The 7,918-nt window shown below is 67.8% G+C and overlaps 1 long non-coding RNA gene across 1 annotated transcript; it reads left to right on the forward strand.

Moving 5' to 3' along the window:
- Positions 1–6,447: 6,447 nt before the first annotated feature.
- LOC144674602 (uncharacterized) lies at positions 6,448–7,918 on the forward strand. Its single transcript, XR_013574597.1, has 2 exons — positions 6,448–6,599; positions 7,463–7,918. It is a non-coding gene; the product is annotated as an uncharacterized LOC144674602 (long non-coding RNA).

A 7,918-nucleotide genomic window follows, 5' to 3' on the forward strand; every position in this document is an offset into this window, starting at 1 on the left:
GCCTCTGCTTTTGAATTCAGTCCCTCTAGAAATTAACCACAGTGCTCGATTTGCTTTTCATATCCTGTTAACCTACTTTTGATGGTTTGCGAATCCGTACCTCCAGATTCCCCCAGTCCCTCCATCCCGTTTAACCATCTATTTTCCAAGCAGCCTGTGGACGCCTTATTCTTTCTATGACAAAGTACCACCCCGCGCTTAGCAGCAGTAAAATTCATTGGCCAATTCCATGCTCAGTTTCATATTGAGTTACAGAACGGTGTAGCACAGAAATAAATCTTTCACCCCATCTCTCCGCACCGGTACTTCCTGAAGAAAACTGGGAAAAAACAGAAAGTGCTGGAAATTCTCAGTGGGTCTGAGAGTGCCTGTGGAGAGAGAAAGAGTTCATGTTTCAGGTCGATAACCATTCCGCAGTTGTTACCAGACCAGCTCATTATTTCCAGCATGTTCTGTTTTTATTTCAGATTTCCAGCATTCGCGGTACTAGTGACATTACTGCAGTGACTACACTTCTATTGTACCTCACTGGCTGTGCTTTGAGATGTCCGGTCATTGAGAAAAGTTGCTATATGAATGCAAGTCTGTCTTTGTTCAATGAAGCAGGCTCCGTCTTTCATTTAAAGCATTCCTTTCCCAATTTTCATCCCTTCTCTCCAACTCACCAGAAGTCCCCATCTTCCACAGCCCCCTCCGCTCCCCTCTTCCCCCATCCCTCCCCTCCCTCTTCCCCGGCCCGCTCCCCTCCCTCTTCCCCGGCCCGCTCCCCTCCCTCTTCCCCGGCCCGCTCCCCTCCCTCTTCCCCGGCCCGCTCCCCTCCCTCTTCCCCGGCCCGCTCCCCTCCCTCTTCCCCGGCCCGCTCCCCTCCCTCTTCCCCGGCCCGCTCCCTCCCTCTTCCCCGGCCCGCTCCCCTCCCTCTTCCCCGGCCCCGCTCCCCTCCCTCTTCCCCGGCCCCCTCCGCTCCCCTCTTCCCCGGCCCCCTCCGCTCCCCTCTTCCCCAGCCCCCTCCGCTCCCCTCTTCCCCAGCCCCCTCCGCTCCCCTCTTCCCAGCCCCCTCCGCTCCCCTCTTCCCCAGCCCCCTCCGCTCCCCTCTTCCCCAGCCCCCTCCGCTCCCCTCTTCCCCAGCCCCCTCCGCTCCCCTCTTCCCCAGCCCCCTCCGCTCCCCTCTTCCCCAGCCCCCTCCGCTCCCCTCTTCCCCAGCCCCTCCGCTCCCCTCTTCCCCAGCCCCCTCCGCTCCCCTCTTCCCCAGCCCCCTCCGCTCCCCTCTTCCCCAGCCCCCTCCGCTCCCCTCTTCCCCAGCCCCCTCCGCTCCCCTCTCCCCAGCCCCCTCCGCTCCCCTCTTCCCCAGCCCCCTCCGCTCCCCTCTTCCCCAGCCCCCTCCGCTCCCCTCTTCCCCAGCCCCCTCCGCTCCCCTCTTCCCCAGCCCCCTCCGCTCCCCTCTTCCCAGCCCCCCGCTCCCCTCTTCCCCAGCCCCCTCCGCTCCCCTCTTCCCCAGCCCCCTCCGCTCCCCTCTTCCCCAGCCCCTCCGCTCCCCTCTTCCCCAGCCCCCTCCGCTCCCCTCTTCCCCAGCCCCCTCCGCTCCCCTCTTCCCCAGCCCCCTCCGCTCCCCTCTTCCCCAGCCCCCTCCGCTCCCCTCTTCCCCAGCCCCCTCCGCTCCCCTCTTCCCCAGCCCCCTCCGCTCCCCTCTTCCCCAGCCCCCTCCGCTCCCCTCTTCCCCAGCCCCCTCCGCTCCCCTCTTCCCCAGCCCCCTCCGCTCCCCTCTTCCCCAGCCCCCTCCGCTCCCCTCTTCCCCAGCCCCCTCCGCTCCCCTCTTCCCCAGCCCCCTCCGCTCCCCTCTTCCCCAGCCCCCTCCGCTCCCCTCTTCCCCAGCCCCCTCCGCTCCCCTCTTCCCCAGCCCCCTCCGCTCCCCTCTTCCCCAGCCCCCTCCGCTCCCCTCTTCCCCAGCCCCCTCCGCTCCCCTCTTCCCCAGCCCCCTCCGCTCCCCTCTTCCCCAGCCCCCTCCGCTCCCCTCTTCCCAGCCCCCTCCGCTCCCCTCTTCCCCAGCCCCCTCCGCTCCCCTCTTCCCCAGCCCCCTCCGCTCCCCTCTTCCCCAGCCCCTCCGCTCCCCTCTTCCCCAGCCCCCTCCGCTCCCCTCTTCCCCAGCCCCCTCCGCTCCCCTCTTCCCCAGCCCCCTCCGCTCCCCTCTTCCCCAGCCCCCTCCGCTCCCTCTTCCCCAGCCCCCTCCGCTCCCCTCTTCCCCAGCCCCCTCCGCTCCCCTCTTCCCCAGCCCCCCTCCGCTCCCCTCTTCCCCAGCCCCCTCCGCTCCCCTCTTCCCCACCCCCTCCGCTCCCCTCTTTCCCAGCCCCCTCCGCTCCCCTCTTCCCCAGCCCCTCCGCTCCCCTCTTCCCAGCCCCCTCCGCTCCCCTCTTCCCCAGCCCCCTCCGCTCCCCTCTTCCCCAGCCCCCTCCGCTCCCCTCTTCCCCAGCCCCCTCCGCTCCCCTCTTCCCCAGCCCCCTCCGCTCCCCTCTTCCCCAGCCCCCTCCGCTCCCCTCTTCCCCAGCCCCCTCCGCTCCCCTCTTCCCCAGCCCCCTCCGCTCCCCTCTTCCCCAGCCCCCTCCGCTCCCCTCTTCCCCAGCCCCCTCCGCTCCCCTCTTCCCCAGCCCCCTCCGCTCCCCTCTTCCCCAGCCCCCTCCGCTCCCCTCTTCCCCAGCCCCCTCCGCTCCCCTCTTCCCCAGCCCCCTCCGCTCCCCTCTTCCCAGCCCCCTCCGCTCCCCTCTTCCCCAGCCCCCTCCGCTCCCCTCTTCCCCAGCCCCCTCCGCTCCCCTCTTCCCCAGCCCCCTCCGCTCCCCTCTTCCCCAGCCCCCTCCGCTCCCCTCTTCCCCAGCCCCCTCCGCTCCCCTCTTCCCCAGCCCCGCTCCCCTCTTCCCCAGCCCCCTCCGCTCCCCTCTTCCCCAGCCCCCTCCCTCTCCCTCCTTCCCAGCCCCCTCCGCTCCCCTCTTCCCCAGCCCCCTCCCCTCTTCCCCAGCCCCCTCCCCCTCGCTCCCCTCTTCCCCAGCCCCCTCCCCTCTTCCCCAGCCCCCTCCGTCCCCTCTTCCCCAGCCCCCTCCCCTCTTCCCCAGCCCCCTCCCCCTCTTCCCCAGCCCCCTCCCCTCTTCCCCAGCCCCTCCCCTCTTCCCCAGCCCCCTCCCCTCTTCCCCAGCCCCCTCCCCTCTTCCCCAGCCCCCTCCCCTCTTCCCCAGCCCCCTCCCCTCTTCCCCAGCCCCCTCCCCTCTTCCCCAGCCCCCTCCCCTCTTCCCCAGCCCCCTCCCCTCTTCCCCAGCCCCCTCTTCCCCCTCCCTCTTCCCCAGCCCCTCCCCTCTTCCCCAGCCCCCTCCCCTCTTCCCCAGCCCCCTCCCCTCTTCCCCAGCCCCCTCCCCTCTTCCCCAGCCCCCTCCCCTCTTCCCCAGCCCCCTCCCCTCTTCCCCAGCCCCCTCCCCTCTTCCCCAGCCCCCTCCCCCTCTTCCCCAGCCCCCTCCCCTCTTCCCCAGCCCCTCCCCTCTTCCCCAGCCCCCTCCCCTCTTCCCCAGCCCCCTCCCCTCTTCCCCAGCCCCCTCCCCTCTTCCCCAGCCCCCTCCCCTCTTCCCCAGCCCCCTCCCCTCTTCCCCAGCCCCCTCCCCTCTTCCCCAGCCCCCTCCCCTCTTCCCCCCCAGCCCCCTCCCCTCTTCCCCAGCCCCCTCCCCTCTTCCCCAGCCCCCTCCCCTCTTCCCAGCCCCCTCCCCTCTTCCCCAGCCCCCGCTCCCCTCTTCCCCAGCCCCTCGCTCCCCTCTCCCCAGCCCCTTCTGCTCCCCTCTCCCCAGCCCCTTCTGCTCCCCTCTCCCCAGCCCCTTCCTCTCCCTCTCCCCAGCCCCTTCCGCTCCCCTCTCCCCAGCCCCTTCCGCTCCCCTCTCCCCAGCCCCTTCTGCTCCCCTCTCCCCAGCCCCTTCTGCTCCCCTCTCCCCAGCCCCTTCTGCTCCCCTCTCCCCAGCCCCTTCTGCTCCCCTCTCCCCAGCCCCTTCTGCTCCCCTCTCCCCAGCCCCTTCTGCTCCCCTCTCCCCAGCCCCTTCTGCTCCCCTCTCCCCAGCCCCTTCTGCTCCCCTCTCCCCAGCCCCTTCTGCTCCCCTCTCCCCAGCCCCTTCTGCTCCCCTCTCCCCAGCCCCTTCTGCTCCCCTCTCCCCAGCCCCTTCTGCTCCCCTCTCCCCAGCCCCTTCTGCTCCCCTCTCCCCAGCCCCTTCTGCTCCCCTCTCCCCAGCCCCATGGGTCCCCCCCCCATTCTGCTCCCTCTGCCCCATGCCCCTGGTCTGCTCCCCTCTCCCCAGCCCCTTCTGCTCCCCTCTCCCCAGCCCTTCTGCTCCCCTCTCCCCAGCCCCTTCTGCTCCCCTCTCCCCAGCCCCTTCTGCTCCCCTCTCCCCAGCCCCTTCTGCTCCCCCTCTCCCCAGCCCCTTCTGCTCCCCTCTCCCCAGCCCCTTCTGCTCCCCTCTCCCCAGCCCCTTCTGCTCCCCTCTCCCCAGCCCCTTCTGCTCCCCTCTCCCCAGCCCCTTCTGCTCCCCTCTCCCCAGCCCCTTCTGCTCCCCTCTCCCCAGCCCCCTTCTGCTCCCCTCTCCCCAGCCCCTTCTGCTCCCCTCTCCCCAGCCCCTTCTGCTCCCCCTCTCCCCAGCCCCCTTCTGCTCCCCTCTCCCCAGCCCCTTCTGCTCCCCTCTCCCCAGCCCCTTCTGCTCCCCTCTCCCCAGCCCCTTCTGCTCCCCTCTCCCCAGCCCCTTCTGCTCCCCTCTCCCCAGCCCCTTCTGCTCCCCTCTCCCCAGCCCCTTCTGCTCCCCTCTCCCCAGCCCCTTCTGCTCCCCTCTCCCCAGCCCCTTCTGCTCCCCTCTCCCCAGCCCCTTCTGCTCCCCTCTCCCCAGCCCCTTCTGCTCCCCTCTCCCCAGCCCCTTCTGCTCCCCTCTCCCCAGCCCCTTCTGCTCCCCTCTCCCCAGCCCCTTCCTGCTCCCCTCTCCCAGCCCCTTCTGCTCCCCTCTCCCCAGCCCCTTCTGCTCCCCTCTCCCCAGCCCCTTCTGCTCCCCTCTCCCCAGCCCCTTCTGCTCCCCTCTCCCCAGCCCCTTCTGCTCCCCTCTCCCCAGCCCCTTCTGCTCCCCTCTCCCCAGCCCCTTCTGCTCCCCTCTCCCCAGCCCCTTCTGCTCCCCTCTCCCCAGCCCCTTCTGCTCCCCTCTCCCCAGCCCCTTCTGCTCCCCTCTCCCCAGCCCCTTCTGCTCCCCTCTCCCCAGCCCCTTCTGCTCCCCTCTCCCCAGCCCCTTCTGCTCCCCTCTCCCCAGCCCCTTCTGCTCCCCTCTCCCCAGCCCCTTCTGCTCCCCTCTCCCCAGCCCCTTCTGCTCCCCTCTCCCCAGCCCCTTCTGCTCCCCTCTCCCCAGCCCCTTCTGCTCCCCTCTCCCCAGCCCCTTCTGCTCCCCTCTCCCCAGCCCCTTCTGCTCCCCTCTCCCCAGCCCCTTCTGCTCCCCTCTCCCCAGCCCCTTCTGCTCCCCTCTCCCCAGCCCCTTCTGCTCCCCTCTCCCCAGCCCCTTCTGCTCCCCTCTCCCCAGCCCCTTCTGCTCCCCTCTCCCCAGCCCCTTCTGCTCCCCTCTCCCCAGCCCCTTCTGCTCCCCTCTCCCCAGCCCCTTCTGCTCCCCTCTCCCCAGCCCCTTCTGCTCCCCTCTCCCCAGCCCCTTCTGCTCCCCTCTCCCCAGCCCCTTCAGCTCCCTTCTCCCCAGCCCCCTCAGCTCCCCCTTCTCCCCAGCCCCCTCAGCTCCCCCTTCTCCCCAGCCCCCTCAGCTCCCCCTTCTCCCCAGCCCCCTCAGCTCCCCCTTCTCCCCAGCCCCCTCAGCTCCCCCTTCTCCCCAGCCCCCTCAGCTCCCCCTTCTCCCCAGCCCCCTCAGCTCCCCCTTCTCCCCAGCCCCCTCCGCTCTCCGCTCCCCTCTCTCCCCCAGCCCCCTCTGCTCTGCTCCCCACCTCCCAGGCCCCTCCGCCCCACTCCCATCCATGGTTATTGGTGTCATGTGCTTCTGGACCTCTCTCTGCATGTGATTGGTGGGAAGGTCAGGCCAGGAAGACGAGTGGAGGGAGGTGTAAGCCTTGAGGGAGAGACAAGCTAGGGGGTGGGTGGACGGGGGGGCGTTCAATCCAGAGGGGAAGCCCAAACTGTGTGTAAGGGAGTGGGCAGTCTCGTGGAGGGAGGCGGTAAACCTCTTGCGGTGTGAGCTGGGGGAGGGGGCGGAGCTGGGGGAGGGGGCGGAGCTGGGGGAGGGGGCGGAGCTGGGGGAGGGGGCGGAGCTGGGGGAGGGGGTGGAGCTGGGGGAGGGGGCGGAGCTGGGTGAGGGAGGGTGAACCGGGCCAGGGCGGTGGTTAGGGGTGGTGGCAGGCCTGGGGGTGAGTGCCGAACCCCACACACTGGACTCCCAGCTGACCCGGGTTACCTTGACCCCTGGCAGGGCCTCATCGATCCACAGAAGGAGTTGGAGAAACTATCGGCGAGGCAGCAGCGGATTGGGGCGCAGCTCTCCACTGCCATCAGCAGGACCCAGATACCCGGCTACGAAGAGAAGGTTCCAGAAAGGATCCGAGAGGAGAATGCCCAGAAGGTGAGGCGTGGATTGTGCTTGAGCATGAGAGGGGGGTGATTGACTGGCAGGGATGCTATTGACCGGGTTACCGTGACCTTCCACACATGGCGTGGTCCAATCGAGCCGTGCCTACCGCAGGTACTGGGGCCAACTTGACCGCTCAGCCTCAAAGCCTGTCAGGATACCTCACTTCTGGCATCGGGACAAACCTGATTTGCCACCGGGGTGGGGGTAGGGCGACGATGGGCAGAGCTGAGGGTAGTGCGCCGTGCAATTGCAACGCCAATCATGTGCGCTCACCTGAGTTACCGAGGAACCTCCGTCGTGTCCATCACTACCTCGTGGCAAAGCATCCGGTGACCCCCGTGGTAATTTTGATTCACTCTCCTTTGCCCCTCTGTCGTTGCCATCTGGGGTTGCATCTGAAGGGATGTAGATCGGCGACTAGCGATTGCCAATCCACCAGGGGTTGGCCCTGGAGCCGCCAGGAATCCAAGATTCGTCTCCAGGACGCTTTTTGCGAAAAAGACGTGGAGAATAATGATTGGGGCGATAAAGTACGTTGTATTTCTAACGTTAGAAGATTTAATGGCCGCCCTTTGCTATTTAGAAGACGCGGGACCCAAGCTTGACTGACAGTCGATATTATCCAATCGAGTCACAAAGAGGATATCTGCTGTCCAGTTGGCAAGGGTGGAAGATGATAGATGTGTCAAGTGGCCGATGGCAGGAGTGCAGGGGGTAGGGAGGTCGGTGGCCATCTGATGACATTTCCAGGTTGTGTGTGCAGCCAGTGTTGGGAACCTGACCGATGGGTGGCGTCACTGACCTGTACCTTTTTGTTTCCCCCCTCCGCCGTCTCCCGACCCCACAAACTGCAGGTCTGCTCTCTGCAGGCAGAGCTGGAACGAGTGACACAGGCCATCCGCCGCTTGGAGAAGCCCCCAGACAAGCTGCGGTGACAGGGGCCTGAGAAAACGCCACCCGGCGCTGCGAGCGATGCGGAGAGCCAGGTTTCAAACCTCAGAGATGCCCATGATCCCCCCTCGTCTGCTGGAGGGCCCTGTCGGTGAGGACTGTCCCCATTTAGCAACAACCACCGCAACTGAGCGACAGTCCCGGGGAGGGAGCAACTCCAAACCCAGGCTGCGGCCTGCGTCTCTGGGCCGAGGCTGCACCATTAAAGACTGGGGCTGAAACACTTATGATGCAGGACTTGGTGTGTGTGCCCGGGAATGGAGGGTGCATTGACATCTCAGGACTAGATTGGGCAAGTGCTCGCCTTCCAAGAACTATAAACCTGACTGTAAATAAAGCCTCTGTGCACAGAGCCTGGA

This window comes from Cetorhinus maximus, unplaced genomic scaffold (genome assembly GCF_964194155.1).
Source record: "Cetorhinus maximus unplaced genomic scaffold, sCetMax3.hap1.1 HAP1_SCAFFOLD_718, whole genome shotgun sequence".
Taxonomy (NCBI): Eukaryota; Metazoa; Chordata; class Chondrichthyes; order Lamniformes; family Cetorhinidae; genus Cetorhinus; species Cetorhinus maximus.